The sequence below is a fragment of the Hetaerina americana genome, unplaced genomic scaffold (assembly GCF_022747635.1).
Source record: "Hetaerina americana unplaced genomic scaffold, ioHetAmer1.1.p SCAF_10, whole genome shotgun sequence".
Lineage (NCBI taxonomy): Eukaryota > Metazoa > Arthropoda > Insecta > Odonata > Calopterygidae > Hetaerina > Hetaerina americana.
This window is the reverse complement of record NW_027286070.1, coordinates 54,623,693-54,640,276: the sequence shown is the minus strand read 5'-3', so window position 1 is coordinate 54,640,276 and position 16,584 is coordinate 54,623,693. Positions and strand designations below refer to the sequence as shown.

At 40.8% G+C, this 16,584-nt stretch overlaps 1 protein-coding gene across 6 annotated transcripts in view; it reads left to right on the top strand.

Annotated features, from left to right (window-relative positions):
* LOC139700136 (protein turtle-like) overlaps window positions 1-16,584 on the top strand; it is a 744,763-nt gene that overhangs the window by 660,204 nt on the left and 67,975 nt on the right. The gene's annotated exons all lie outside the window — the stretch shown is intronic.

Sequence of the window (16,584 nt, the reverse complement as noted above, 5' to 3'; positions counted from 1 at the left end):
TTTCTTTTCAAATATTTTGTCATGTTCAAAGTTTTCATGTTAAACACCGCAGCAGCACAGTTAACTCTTTTCACAATTCAATTAAAACTAGGTGACATTTAACTGTTGTTATGGAATACAAATATACAATTTTATTAACAGTCTGAAATACTGAATAGTCTACTGTATGTACTACCCATGAATACCATTATTAATTTTTTAAATCAGTCAAAATATTAACTAATACCCTGAATCGAAAATTTCATCTAATCCGAGCATTTTTCCGGCGCGAGATGAATAATTTATGACTTAGTTAAAATCTCGGATAGATATGTATTCATCAACGATTTTGGTCACAAGTGAGATTCCTTTTTGGCAGCCAAAGAGTGGCACTTTGAGCATAATACGATATTCCCGCCAATAATTGGATATTGCTGCCAAAATTAGGGAGTATTTCTCAAATGCAGAGGTTAAGAAGTGAATCAAAAAAAAAAAAATATATATATATATATATATATATATATATATATATATATATATTCACGAATTTCTTCGCTAGCTACGACTCATAGAAGGACCATTTAAGTTCATATTTTTTCTGGATTACCATTTGGGCTTGAACGAAATTCTATATATTATTCCACAGTAAGTTTTTAATTTCAATGAAATTTGTTTACGTGTTCGTCCTTGGCTGCACCATAGCAGCTTTGAACAACCACTTTCGTCGTTAAAGAAACTCTTTCAAGAAGAGTTTCATCGTTGAGATCCCCATCTGTCATTACGGAGATTTAGCAGTTGATCTCATAAATATAAGCAATTGAATTTTTTAATCATTGGTAAAACTTGGGAATTATACAGTCATCATTTGACCGTTATAAACTACGTTATCATGTGATTCCATCTATTTAGTATAGCCATAGTTATGGAGTTAAAAATTAATCCAATAAATGGAGTAACTGAAGGTAGAAGCTGAAGCAATGGAAAATAAATATTATCATCATTTTGGGACAAACTACAACCAGCCTCGATCTGTATCATTCCCTCTTGAAATCTATATTTATAGGTATATTGGCCCGCTAGGAAAATTAAATTTTGCAGGCTAGTAATGGTTGCATTTAAAGATACAATTTTAATATTTCTAAAAATAAAATATTAACAGTATTTTTTATGATTAGGAGCCAGAAAGTTTCTTGCTATCATAAGTTTAATAATAAATAAAAGTAATTCTGATGAAAGCAAAATGGGTCTGCAAATCCTTTCATCGATATTATTGGGCTGAGTTATATGTCCTGGAGAATGAAGAAGATTCGTGGGGGTATAATATATTTGTTTTATCATTTGTATCTTTTAGAAACGATATTCTGTGATTTGAAATTTGGAAATTACTTGGAAGATAAGATTGCCACAAAAGCACTCCCCTTTCTACCTAAAAGCTTAAACACGAGAGTTACATCGTTTTAGTAAATGTGTCACTTTTACATGTCTATTCAATTTACAATTTGCACAAATAATATGCATAACAACTTGTATTAAACAATAGCAGATGCAAAATATTTAATGTGGATGCTTTAATTTCAGTGGCCAAAATAAGGCTACTATCACTTAGAATCCTCTCAGTTAGGTTTATAATAGCAAGACGATATTAATGCCCAGTTTTAATCATTCCTTTATGTGCCATGAATTCTGATCAGTGTTTTATAAAAATATATATATATATATATATATATATATATATATATATATATATATATATATATATATTACATAGAGATATTTATATATATAATGGGCTGACACAATATAACACAAATAGAATAGAATAGCAACATTTAAAAGGACACTCACACGGTAAATTGTTCGAGCTTTCGGCCCTCTCAGAGGCCTTCTTCAAGGAGACATATAGTATATATATATATATATATATATATATATATATATATATATATATATATATATATATATATATATATATATATATATATATATGTATATATATATATATATATATTTATTTACTTATATATATAACGTAAAACAGTATATAAAACACTATTGGTCTTTTGTCTCCTCAAAGAAATAATGTATGCCGCACTTTTTCTCATAAAACTTCAATGTAATTCTCAAATACTTGAAAGAAGCGAGTTTTTCTGTGGAAGCACCCTCAAATGATCGGCATTCCTGGTTGCAGGCGTGTAGCGAAGGCTTTGTCACGAGGGGATGTGCTAGATGATAGTGAGCGAAAGGGCAAAGAGGGGTAGGTGTCACACTTGCTTTGTGGCTGCCCTCTCGCCTGGATGAAAACTGAATAAAATCCCATCGGTTTATTCCGGAGACATTTTGGCCGGAAGGGAATTTGCGATTTTTCATTTTGCCTTTTATGCAGCGGATAAATGATTGATCGCGCCCTGGCGCATTCGTGAGGCGTCTTAAGACCTGAGTAGATTGAATGCTTCCTATTAAGCCCAGTGCAACTGTTTCCTCGATATTCCATGCATAAGCAACCATCCCTCAGCCCATCCCAGTAGAAGGATTTGGAGTGCGCCGGGGTAAGACCCGATCATTATCTCGTTAGCCCGCCCTTTGTCGTTGACGTCTCGACTTGAGACGCCCTGCGTCGATCCCTCTCCTTCCCCCGCGAAGGACGAAGCACGAAGCCCTTGGATTGAGTAACTGACTTGTTAATACGTAAGCGTCGCCTCGAATGAAGGCTCAAATTGCCCCTGCAACCCTTTTTCCCCCTTCGGAGCGGGAGAAAAAGGCGAGGGCGTTACTAAAATAAGAACGGGGGCCTGCCTGCTCGTTGAGAGTTTTTCCTCCCGAGGGGTATGCATCCTGGGGCAAGGAAAGGGAAGAGGTCGGCGGGGGGTGGAGCATAGGCACAGCGGGAGTGTTCTCCTCCCGCCCTTCCTTTCAAGGTCCTCGCCGTCGCTCCGCTTGCTCGCCTGAGGACATGGACGCGTGGGAGGCAACGTCTCTATCATCGTGGGGCCTGGAATAAAGAGACCGTGAGGGGAGGGGCGGGGGGAGAAAGGAGAGAGTGAGGTGGCGGATGTACTGTGGTTTTTAATTAAAGGCAGTAGGGAACTGGAAGGGGAGTTGCAAGGCACAGGGGACGCGTGATGAAGATCGGGGAGTGGGAAAGGGTGGGGGGGCTTCTAGTGACGTGCATTTCAGGCTGGTGGATTCGGCGTAGATGGGAGAGGTAGATGTGGGGTGGGAAGAGTCGGGGGTGTTTACAAGGGTAAGGAGAAAGTGGTTATTCTGCCATGCAAATGGACGCTCCTCTCGTCTTCTCAGAATTTTAACGACAGTATCGTCAGCGAATCTGAATGCGGACGGGATTCTTGTCCACGGGCCGCGGAGACGGCGGCCCGCATCTCCTTATCCCTCCTCTTTTTCCCTTTACTCAATGACCTCTTCCTACCTCCATTCCTCTCTTCCTGCCATTCTGTGTTGATCTCTTGATATCCTTCGTTCTTCCTTTACACAAACTCTTCGAGAATAAACATCAGCCGGAACGTTTCCTCGGTCGCGTCACTTTTCTCGAGCCACGGAGGAGACGTCAGACATAAAGCATACGTGCTTGACTCCATAAGATTTACATGAAGATGCTCTTTGGTCTGAATCGTTCCCTCAGAAGTCTTTGAAATTTATTTCTCTTTTGGTTCGAGTAAAATAAGGGCAGCATGACTCACTTCATTCTGATTTAAGACACGCTTCTGGTCACCTCAGCTGTGAAAGATGAATATGACAACTTCTCAGAATCTGGCTGCAGATAGAGGATTTAGGATGACCGAGGAAAAAAGTGTATGTGTATGTTAAATAGTAAGCATTTAAGGGGTATTGGTGAACTACGCTGGTGTTTTTCTTTCCTTATTTAAAATAAGACTTGGCAAATTTAGAATATTTGTATTAGTCACCTGTAACGGTTATAAGTTATTTTAAACTTTAGCAGACTTAATTTCACATAGAAATTGTTTAAATAAATGGTCTATATAATTATAATTGTTCGCTCTTATCACCTTTAGTATCATCCATTCCTAGGGTTTGTCAGACGCATATTTCATTCAGAATTGCGAAGGGTGAGTTCTTCTTCGTTTTAATTGCCTTCGTTATCTGCTTCATTTGAATATGATTTATTCCTCTACTGATCTCCGTTACCCTTCACCCTTCACATTTATGCGCCAAAAAATCACCGATGGGTCTTTTTCTTTCGCTTTTCAAATTTTTCATTATAAGATAATGGGACTAATGTTTTGTCAGCCCGCTTGACAGTGGCTCCGCAGCTCACCCTTAAGCATTCCATCGCCTTCTCCAAAAAGACAAATTCGAAAGAGGGGTACCATTCCGCGCGTGTGTCAGGCAGCAGCACCAACTCTTTCGCCATATTTAACGAGGGGTGCGAGAGGTCTCTCTCGAGGGATCTCTCAAGGGAACCCGTTAGCAAAAATTCTGCTCACCTTTTGACGGGAAGGAACATGAACGGACACCATTCAGCTCCTGTTCTTCATCGCTCCAGTGGTTTCAAACCTTCCCTCATTCCCCAACCCACTCCTCACTCCGCAGCCCACCACTCAACCCCCTCTGAAAGGGATCCGGGGGCGAAAAGGTTAAGAGGGGGGACGGTGGGAGCAGTCCCTCGTGAGAGGTGTTTGCGGTGAGCGGGGGTTGCAAGGGACAGGTGTGTGTGGGTGGGTGGGTGGGTATGCGAGGCAAGGCAAGGGCGTGAAGGAGGATGAGCGTTGGGGGGGGGGGATGCCATCAGCCCATTCGCTTCCACTCACTTTCCCCTCTCGATTTCGCCCGGTTGCCGTGGCAACAGACCCCCACCAGTCCTGGTGGTAGCTCACACACACACGGAGGTTTAAGGTGGAAGGAAGGCGAGCCGTCCCTTGATATTTCGTGTGTCATAGTGGGCCTGTGTACGCTCGCATGTGGGCCGCAGCTATGAGGCTCCTCGTTCCCCCGCGGGCCAAGTATCAAATCGACTTTTTTTCCTTAAATATTCATCCTCGTCAGGTAAACGTCGTCATATTTTTCATCAATTCATCGTCGTAGGTAAACAAACCTTGGATAGGTTTTTGCAGCCCTCCGAGCAATGATACTCCCTTTATCCCCTCATAATGGCTCCTCGCAGTCACACTGTCTTTAACTTTTTTCGTTTCTTCCCTGACCATCCTCTGTAGTTCTTCCCTTTTATGAATCCTCCTATGGTGCCCCCAAAATGTGTCTAATTATTCCTCTCATTTATCCAGTCAGCGTCTTCTGTTCCTATTTAATGGATTCACTCGTGTTTTTTTATCATTGTATGTCGGTCACCTCGTTTAAATCACTTATAATATTATTGTTCTGATGTTGTTGTCGTTCATGTTCTTCATTTGTTCACGTTCATAAATAATTAATTTCCACGGCTAGGTACTAATGAACGGTATCTTGATGTCTAGACTAAGTTTTCGTGCCATACTTATTCGTTTTGCGGTAGTTTTGACTTCTAGGCATATGTTGTTCTGCTTATTACTGACTCCTACCATTGCTGATGATCCGTCTGCCGGAAATAAGTTAGTGGTGATTCCCCGACTCGTTAAAGAGTGTCCTTAGCTAGTTTTATTTCTATACTATCTGTCTGCTTTCAACTGAAAATAAATATTTTAAAACTGTTTTTTTTAAGTTATATGAGCATAGTAACTCATACCTTTTCTTCCTTACCTCCGAATAATATACTTATGCAATTCGCAAGCCTGAAAACGTGAATTACCCCTTCGTTTATTAGTAGAGACCTCCTTTAATTATTTTATTTGGCACTGCATTTGTTTTGCTTCATTTTCACAAGGTTTAGACTTTTAAGGGTGTAAAGCTTTTCTTATTTGTATTATCGAATTTCTGTGTGCTTACGGCACATTTTTAACACATACAAAATAAAGAATATAAATTAAAATGAGTTTTTATGGTATCTATAAGCATACGGTAACACCTTTCCTCAAAAAATAAGATGTGAGTTCCGATGGATTCGTCAAGAGAAAAGTGCATATTCTCGCTGATGAACCGAGTAAGATTCATTGGGTTTCCAATTTTTGTCTCCTGATCCTAAGATGGGGAGCACTTCATTTTTTGAAAAACACCTGCAGTACACCGGTATCATACCAAATTATGGACTTTGTTAATGCTACGATACTTTATTTCAGATACCGCCACAGTTAATTTGATCTCCATATATCTCTCATATTTTCATTTAGCTCAAAACATGCAATAAGGACAAATCGTCTCAAATACCGAAAGTTTCCCGCATTCAGAGTTTTGATTTGGACGTTTGGTGTGCATAAGCTGTTGATTTATGTTTCTCTCATGCGTGATTATGTTGTGAGGTTTTAGCTGCGTGTAGCATTCATGATTATGTAGAAAATGTTTCATTCAAATTAAAACTAAAAGAAAAGCTATGAGTCATGTATATATTGATCATTCGATTTAAATGATGAGCGGTGCCATTGTTCCAAGTCTGTTTATAGGTGGGTGTCAAATGGTGCACAACGCCAAAATATTTATTGCATAGAAAGCATGCCTAGGGGGTCCGAATGTTTGTAAAATTACTTCAAATTTGAGAAAATATAAAATAAATTAAAAAATTACTTCAAATAAAAGAAAATTCTCACTAAAATTTAATACAAAAATAACAGTTTAAGGTTGGGTAAAAAGCTACGATCTTTATTGATGAGCTTCATATTCTGTTATGCACTGTATTTCAAAGTTTGTTCAGGTAATAATATGCTCTTTCATGCAAGGGGTTTCCATATGCCGTTTTTATATTTCCATCTGATAAAAAATTTAAATCTATTCACATGCAATTTTTCCTTTTTATATTTGAAAATATAACCAATTAAAAACCTCTTAAAAATGTAGACTTTCCTACGAGTTAAAGTGCAATAAACCTTTTCAGACTGATGTCCTTATACACTCTCCAGATATATTATATTGAAATTAGGAGCAAATGAAAAAGATGGCAAGTTTTGAGTTATAATGGAGACTGAAAATTACTCAAGTTAAACAATTGAATCGATTCATGCGTGATTCTGTGAAAGGCGAACATTATATATTTGCAGCAAATATCGTACACTATTCTATTATAAATTGTGGAAAAATGTAATCATTTAGCCACTAAAGTATTGATGTTCCGCCGTTTGAACAAAATGATATTTTTTTAGCATTGGCAGTAATGAGCATCTTGCGGGTCACGTGAAACTCGCCTTATTCACCATCAGGCCCACAATCTAATTCAATGGAGAACAACCGAAGAATATAAAAGTCGACGAATAATAATGCCATAAAACTTGAGCCCGTAAATATGTCCTCTTGAATTGGCACTCGTGCGGAAAAGTTTGCCCTTCACTGGTCTCTAGTTTTGGAGTGCTCTATTTATCCTTTAATTTGCCAAGAGGTCATCCAGATGGCGTATTTTGAGTATAGCCGACACGGGTCGCGGGTTACGTGCCCCCTTCCCCTTGGAAGTGGAATGGCTGTATGTGAAAACAAATTAACTGAGGCGTCAAAACGGAGAGAAAATAAGATAGGAGAGCTGGAACGCTCGGCGGGGATAGAGAGGAGGAGGAAAAAAACACTTCTCTCGGCATTATTATAGCTCTTTCAGGCGGATTACATCGTTTCTCGGTCTCATTGTTTACACCATTCGTTCGGAGCCGTCGATTCGGAGTGTTCGTTCGAGTTTCACAAAGGACCGATGGAGTGGGGAGAACGAGAAAGAAAAGTGGACCACGGCGGACGTTCAGCGGTGGGAAGAGGGAGAATAGGCGAGGGGGGAGGTGGAGGGGTGGGCATATTGGTGCGGAGTGATGAGCTAGAGAAGGGGTAGGGAGAAGAGGGGTTGGGGGAGGCGGGAGAGGTGCTTTGCGTCACATGAGGCCGTCGCTTCGGCGAAGGACAGAGTGGGCGCGCAAGACGCTAATGCACGCTACGCCCGAGGGACTCGCGCGATAGAAGCGTTCCATTTGCGCGCGTGTCTCTCCCAAAATTGTATCCAGGCGTCGATTGATTGGATTGCGATCGAAACTTCAGCGAAGAGAAACAACGAGCATTTAAATCGATCACGGCAGGACCTTGTCACTCTTATTATTTGACCTGCGCGTTTCTATTTGTTCCTGTATCTCTGTGTATGTATGAGTAGGTGTGGTCTTGATAATACTCTCGATAGGGTGCCCTGTACCTACCTAAAAGCTCTAATCCCCTCCTTCTCCTTCCGTAGTGTATGAGATTCCTTATCCTATATTCTATAATAGTCTTATAAAGCTATTTATACGGGTTTAGAGAAGGGTTTCATATTTTTGTACTCGTATCAAATCACCACCTACGCCAGCGCCTTTCAATACTTTCGGCTCCTTTAACATTTTTCGACCTCCAAACAGCCCTCTCTCCCCCCTCCTCCTTTGATCCTTCTTAATTCCGCTTCCTTGGCTTCAAGTGATTCCCCTCACCTCTCAACTCTCTCCCGAGGGAACCAACCTCCTCTTGGCCGGGAGCAAACGGCAATTCTCCCCGCTCCAACATCTTCGACCCATCCTTAATGCTCACCATATCCCCTCCATTCCTATAATTCTTTTTCTACCCCCCCCCTCGCATTATTTTTCTCCACCACAATTGCTTATTTCCGGATGAGGACTTTATTTCATTCCTTCCGCCTCCGAAGTGTTTTTTTCGTAATTGCATTTAATTATATTTCCGGTCATTATCTTCTCCCGAGCATTGCTCCCTTTTCCTTCCACTGTTTTTCTGGCTATGGCAACGACGTTGTGAGATTATATTGGCCGAGTGTTCCTTAGGGTATACATTAAAATCAACGCCAATAAACTTACCTAAAAATATAGATGTGAAAATGATTAAACTTTTACTGTTATTGTGCTATCTAGAAAACATTCTCTTCTTAGTATCAATTGTATACCCAAAGGGAGGTCAACTGCAACGAATATCAACCGTTGTTTTTTCTGGTTTCAAAAAAGAATTCAATATGAAAGCCAATCATAATTCATTGTCTATATTATTCCCTTGTTTTTCCATCCAAACTTCTTGAATCATTATACTAGGCAAAGAATATTGTTAATTGTTCTTTCCTTTTCTGTTTTCAAGACTAATACTTTAGCGGTGGAATTGCAGTGCGTCTTCTATGTTAAATCATGCTTGACAACGAGAAGTTATAGATATAAACACTCTTTTAATTGGCGCTATGTCCAATTTAATGTGACTTATTGTTGCTAATAGTTACCGTCAAATGATTATAACTTTAGTACATTATATCACGTACTATTTAATGCGTCGGAAAAATAATTTTGCGAATACGGGCGCACTGGCCGCATGCGTATTGAGTGAAATACCATTACCAAATTATATTTTGATAATACACTTGAAATTTAACATAAAACAGGTTAATTTTCCCCAGTATAATTATCAGCAATATACAAAGGTTCTCTTGAATCTAATAATCAAAAGATTACCTTTACTTCATCTGTGAAACGCAATACGTAATGAATTCCCTTCGTATTTGAATAATACTGTCATGTTCTTTTTCACGCCATAAACTCATCGGCACATTAAATGTTGTCTTCAGATCTTCAGTTGACTACAACTAATTGAGTGGCTATCCGTTCCGGCTTTAACATCGAACTCATTCTTTTTTATATGCAATTTGATTCTTATTTGGTCATTATTTTTATGCAATTAATGCCCCTCACCATCTCTCACTTCACATACTCTATTTTATTAAAATAACTGTGGAAATCTCTGCAAAGGAATTTTTTTAGCCATCCCAGAGCCAAGGGAAATGTCGTCACGAGAACAACGTAAATGCTGTTACAGACGAATTTAATTCGTATGAAATATACATTCGGTCCAAATAAAATATTCGCTACGGGTGAAAATCCCAGCTATATCCGTCACTTTGATATTACAACCACGGAGCCCTTGAGGGAAGGTGATGAAAGGCATTTGCAACTCGCCAACTTGCGCACACGCCCAACAGTTTAAAAGCGGAGGTTCAAATATGAGCGTGGGCCAAACAGTTCCAATTTTTCCTGTGATGAGTTCGCCTTTACCTTTATCTCATACCCTTCCTGCATGCAAATCTTCCACCTTGCACCCTCCCGGGAACAGCCCGCTATCCACCTCCCTTCGTCCTTCTCTTTCACTCTACCTCTCCCGCTTATCCCTCGAGGGATTTTTAACCAGCGGCTCAAGCCTCTGGTTTCCCTCTTACAATAATTCCCCTCCCCCATTCGCGTCCCACCCTTTGACCTTCGTTTCAGACGACAGCCTCGTGGCAAGGGAGTCCGCTACAAAGACGAACCGACTTACGAGAATACGCCGGAGTTCCATTTGGAGTTTTCGGGGCGTAATATATGTGTGGGAGGGGCCGTCGAGTGAGGGGCATTCGCTCTGGTAGGTGGGAGCTATGATTAAGGGGGAGAGGAGGAAAAGGGTGTAGAGAAGGGGGGAAGGGTCAAAAAACGTGGCCTTTACTCCTTGCAATCCCCTCCTCCGCCACCCGATTCCCTCAGCCCTTCCCCACCCACCTTTCCGCTAGCTCCCTTCACCGTTTGCAACTCTTCCTCTAATCTGTTCACCCTGTTTCCTTGCGCATTGCCCTACTGTTCCTTATTTCACTCCCTTCCTACCCCTCGTTATCATAACAATCTCACAGATTTTGCTGTCATCATTTCAGACAAAGTTGGAATGCCTCCTTCGTTTGGGAAGTTTAAAAAGCACACAATATTTAATCATCTTCAGAATAATAATTTTTCATTTACTTTACAATGTTCTTTCACCACCATTTAAGACATATTTAGTGATGAGCACTTATTGATTAGTGTCAAGTCAATCTTGGAATACTCTTTCAATCCTACTATCAATTGGTGTGGTACAGTAATCCCATTTTTACTTAAATGCATGTGTCAAAGGATAATCAAAACCTTAAATGTGTATATTAAATTAAACCAACATTTCTTTCATTAAACTTTAAGGTTCTCTGATTGGCTACCAACTAAATATTATATCCCAAATCCAACGCGAATAAATTGTAACCGAAATATTAATTGAAAGTTAGGGTTTGACCCCATATGTTTCAGGCTCTAGACGTAAATCTGATTTGGTCCGATATCGTCCGATGCTAATGATTATCGGTATTGCTGCGTTAATAATAACTAATCTTTTTTTAATGATCTTAATGGCATAGAATTTCTGGGATTTGGTTGTGCAAGATTTCGAATCAAATTATGGCACTAACTTTCTGAAGTGTTGATTGATTTGCGAGGTAATTTAGAAGTAAACACGAATATATTTTTCATTGTCGGTAAGGATTAAATTGATATGCTGAGTATAGTTCTCTCATCGGTGGTCAGTAATCAACCAACTGACACAAAACAAGTATTCTGGGATATTAGGGGACTATATTTGGTTTCATTCGTAAATAACAAGTCACCAGAGTTACAGAATTTATTTTAATTCCTGCTTCACCTCAGGAATTCCACAGCGGCAAAACGTTAATATTTGTAGCGTAATATAAACAGCGAACTAAAATGAGTCACTTTAGAGGATGGATAATCAATAAAAGGAGTAACTACATTCGGATTATCCGAGTTGATTCTTTGAACAATATATATTTAACTACTCTACCGGTTACCAAAGCAATGAGGACTCGGAAATACAAATTGCAGGTAGAGTTATTTTGTGGTCCAAGGGCATTGAAATTTCGTTGGCATTTGATGTCCCATTTTTGTTTTCTTTAGCGTCTCTTAATTGCCGCTTTACTCGCGCTAAATCCCTTTTGTTTCACTAATAACGTCATCTAAAATTCTGGTTAAGGTAGTGGGCTGAGTGGGAAAGAGGCCCCCACCTAAAGGTCTCAATTTTGTCCTAATACAGTCGTTTCCTCTCTCTTCCTTACGGAAAACTCCTCGTTTGACCCCCTCTCTCCTTTTCTTTCCTCTCCTTTGCTCTCACTCTTTCCTCTGACTCTTCCTTCTTCCGTGGTTTGCCTCATCCCCGTCCTTCTCAATTCTCTGCTCCTCCGCCTTAGTTTTCCTCTCTCCCCGCGGGGTTATGTTCTCCTCCCGGGCACCCGCGCTCCCTTCTTTCTCTCCTTCTGCCCTCTTCACCCACTCCGCCCCTTTGCCCCGCCACCCCTTCTTCTTTCTTTTTTTTCTGCGACTCCTCCACCCGCTGCCCCATTCTCCTCTCCGCCTTCTGCCTTCCATTTTGCGTGGGACAAAAGGTGACCTCTCTCTCTCTTCCTCCATCCCTCCCTGGTGGGAGGCGTCTCTTTTCCAGCCCTCCCTCCACTGCTCCCTCTTTCACCCTCCTTTCGTCATGAGATCAAAGGATTATAATGCTCGCGTGGTGGAACTTAACTCTAAAAAGTTACGTAAATTGTGTCTCATCTCGTCCAGAGCTCATCTAGAATTAGATGTACTTAATAACTTCGCGGTAATTAGTTTTTTTTAATCTCCCCCTTCGACTCTTTTCGTTCCGCAAGCATTGAACGCACTCACTTGGGCAACAGCGGGGGGTGATTCCTTATCCACGTGAGGAGGGAGAGGCGGAGGGATAGTAGACACGGGGCATATTCGAATTTTGGCAGCCCCCAGCCGCTCACCACTTAAGCCAAAACTTTTCCCTTCCACCGGAAAGCCTTTTAAATGAACCATTCACATCCTCGGTCATAAAGTTATTCCATATAAACGAAAAATTCTTAAAAGCTTGTTAAAGTTTATGTGTCGTGGCCCTTTATAGGAAGGAAGTTATGACATAAGAAGCTTCTGAATGGGAGCAGTACTCAATTTCCTCCTAGGGGAACTCCTGGAGTGCTTAATTCCGCCTTGTGTTATCCATTTATGTGTAATTTAGAAGTAAACGAAAAGAATATCAACTCTAAGAGTGAAGAGAGGTGATCAAGTTCTTTCTTAATCCGGCTTTTAATCGTTTTAAGCTCCAAGTTTTCAAGTTCGGTTGATTTCATCGGTAGTGCAGTTAACTAACAGGTGTCCTACATTGCAAAGTCATAAAGTTCTAATACCTTACTTTCAAAAAATAAGTGAACCCTCATGCACTCTGTTATAAAATACATTTTTGAAAGGCATCTGGTTTATATTCTCTCATAAAAGCCCGTAAATAAAAATGTCTGATGCATATCCCTATACCTATGTAATCAAAGGGTTAAGGTGTTAAACTAGTACCTTATGTAACTGAGAATTATGGTGATTATGTTTCATTAACTCGCCAGAAAACATTTATGAGAACTAACATGCAGATTAGGTATTTACATCCATATTTTAGTATTTTTATATCTTTTCAGTTTAATAATTTTCTTTCGAGCTAGCTGTTTTTCTATTATTATTCTTCTTAACATATTTTTTGACACGATGCTAGACAATTGACTAATATATCGTGTTAATATGACATAGTTTGCAAAATTCACAGTCCACTAGTTTTGAAGGTAATTTTTTTCCAATTATCATTTCTTAAATTTATAAAATTATGAAATTCTCTCTTTTTTATTTCGGAGGTGTCACATTCAGTGAAAGTTTTGGTAAAAGGAATGCAGAGTCTGATACACAACGGATATACCTGTAGATCTGAACAAGGGGCAGTTTATTGGAATGCGTAGGGAGGAATAAAACTTCACTAAATTTTAGCCAATGGTCACATTAACAACGGTTGATAGTTGATCGTAAATTTTCAATTGTTCTAAAAACAACTGTTAGAGATTGCACGACGTGAATATGGGTCACGAGTAAACATGGTCACAGCACTTTTTGCCTTTCCTTTCCATCGCGTATCCAATTGCGGCGGAAATGGAGTATGTAGATGAACTACTGCGGAGCCTTACTCCCGCATGATGAATTCTTCGAAGCCAGAGTTAAATATTTTTAAACAGACGAGTCTTTGAAAATGGATTCGAGGATTTTTTTAATGCGTCCCTGATGACAGAGGTAGTTTTATTGTCCGATATGAACTATGAAACCGAAGAATTTTGATACAATTTTTGGGTTTGGCCGCTATTCGATCCCTTTAGCGTGGGCAGCAGACCAACATCCCCCACCCACCGATTGATCTCCGGATACGCCCCTTCGCCAAGTGCGCCGCCAGGGTAAAACATTCGGGCCTCTTTTAACCCCGTTAACGTGCCGCAACCCGCATTGTTTGTCCGAATAGACGGGTTGCGTGATGTCGAGGGGTCGGCCTCGAGCTCTGTTCTGAAACAATGGTAGAGTGAGAAGCGTGGTCCCCCCTTCGGTCGTCGAGGCTTGCCTTATTTTCATACCTTCAAATCGGTCTCAACATCTTCCTCTCTCCGTATTTCTCTCTCGCTCTCCCTACTCCTATCTCTTCCTCTCTCTCTCTTCCTCTCTCTCTCTTCCTCTCTCTCTCTTCCTCTCTCTCTCTTCCTCTCTCTCTCTTCCTCTCTCTCTCTTCCTCTCTCTCTTCCTCTCTCTCTCTTCCTCTCTCTCTTCCTCTCTCTCTCTTCCTCTCTCTCTTCCTCTCTCTCTCTTCCTCTCTGTCTCTTCCTCTCTCTCTCTTCCTCTCTCTCTCTTCCTCTTTCTCTCTCCCTCTTTCTCTCTCCCTCTTTCTCTCTCCCTCTTTCTCTCTCCCTCTTTCTCTCTCCCTCTTTCTCTCTCCCTCTTTCTCTCTCCCTCTTTCTCTCTCCCTCTTTCTCTCTCCCCCTTTCTCTCTCCCTCTTTCTCTCTCCCTCTTTCTCTCTCCCTCTTTCTCTCTCCCTCTTTCTCTCTCCCTCTTTCTCTCTCCCTCTTTCTCTCTCCCTCTTTCTCTCTCCCTCTTTCTCTCTCCCTCTTTCTCTCTCCCTCTTTCTCTCTCCCTCTTTCTCTCTCCCTCTTTCTCTCTCCCTCTTTCTCTCTCCCTCTTTCTCTCTCCCTCTTTCTCTCTCCCTCTTTCTCTCTCCCTCTTTCTCTCTCCCTCTTTCTCTCTCCCTCTTTCTCTCTCCCTCTTTCTCTCTCCCTCTTTCTCTCTCCCTCTCTCTCTCTTCCTTTCGCTCTCTCTCTTCCTTTCGCTCTCTCTCTTCCTTTCGCTCTCTCTTTTCCTCTCCCTCTCTCTTCTCCTCTCCCTCTCTCTTTTCCTCTCCCTCTCTCTCTTCCTCTCTCTCTCTTCCTCTCTGTCTCTTCCTCTCTCTCTCTTCCTCTCTCTCTCTTCCTCTCTCTCTCTTCCTCTCTCTCTCCCTCTTTCTCTCTCCCTCTTTCTCTCTCCCTCTTTCTCTCTCCCTCTCTCTCTCTTCCTTTCGCTCTCTCTCTTCCTTTCGCTCTCTCTTTTCCTCTCCCTCTCTCTTCTCCTCTCCCTCTCTCTTCTCCTCTCCCTCTCTCTTTTCCTCTCCCTCTCTCTTTTCCTCTCGCTCTCTCCTTTCCTCTCGCTCTCTCCTTTCCTCTCCCTCTCTCCTTTCCTCTCCCTCTCTCCTTTCCTCTCCCTCTCTCCTTTCCTCTCCCTCTCTCCTTTCCTCTCCCTCTCTCCTTTCCTCTCCCTCTCTCCTTTCCTCTCCCTCTCTCCTTTCCTCTCCCTCTCTCCTTTCCTCTCCCTCTCTCCTTTCCTCTCTCGCTCTCTCTCTTTTCCTCTCGCTCTCTTTTCCTCTCGCTCTCTCTTTTCCTCTCGCTCTCTCTTTTCCTCTCGCTCTCTCTTTTCCTCTCGCTCTCTCTTTGCCTCTTCCTTTTATCCCTATCTTTCTCTGCATCTCTCTGCCTTTTTTCTTTCTCTTTTACCTCTCCTCTGATTCAGCGAATCGAGGGCAAAACCAAGACCCCTCCTCCTTGTTCCTTAGAAAAGTAAGAAAGTTCATTTGCTTGATTGAGCTTCCTTGTAACTGGGTCGGCCTCCTTTCGGTTCGAAATCGCTGCCTGGTCAAAACCTCCTCTATTTCTCATTAACTGCGCGTCCCTGCACGATTGCGTTCAGCAGTCGAGTTGATCCACGTGAGGCCTTTGTGGCATGAGCTTCCACCGTCAGTCGACACGTCATCTCTCCCCATGGTTGAAAGTATTTCCTGTTTTTTTTTCAGTCTTGTTTTTTTGTAAATTACATTCTAATTCATCAGATTCGTGTTTAATTATAATTTCGGGAAAATATTTTTAAAAATTTCGCATGAATCAATTTGGCCGCCTAAGGGAAAACGTTGGAGAAAGAAAGTTATGAAAGATAGAAAGTGTCCTTGATAAATATAACACAAAAGAGTTGTATGATAAACTAGACTTTTAGCGGACACTTTCGAAAAAAGTATCCTATCGACTCATTACGATCAATTCACTTATAATAACAGCAAAATTTAATAATGAATTCCTTTTCCCAAAACACATTATTTTCAAATTTTTTATTCTATTTTTACGTACGATGTTGAGTTTAGACGTTTATTTTAAAACTAGGGTATCTCGTATACTCTTGAGAAATTTTCACTAAATTCAATTTTATTTATAGAAACATATTGTGTAATGCTAAGGCTTAATAAATAATATTCATAAATTTAGATTGTGGAATTATGCTTTATTGCATTCTTCTTTTTGAAACGTTAGACCATATCAAAGGCAAGCATAGCTTGAGTATCAGAAGATAATCGAT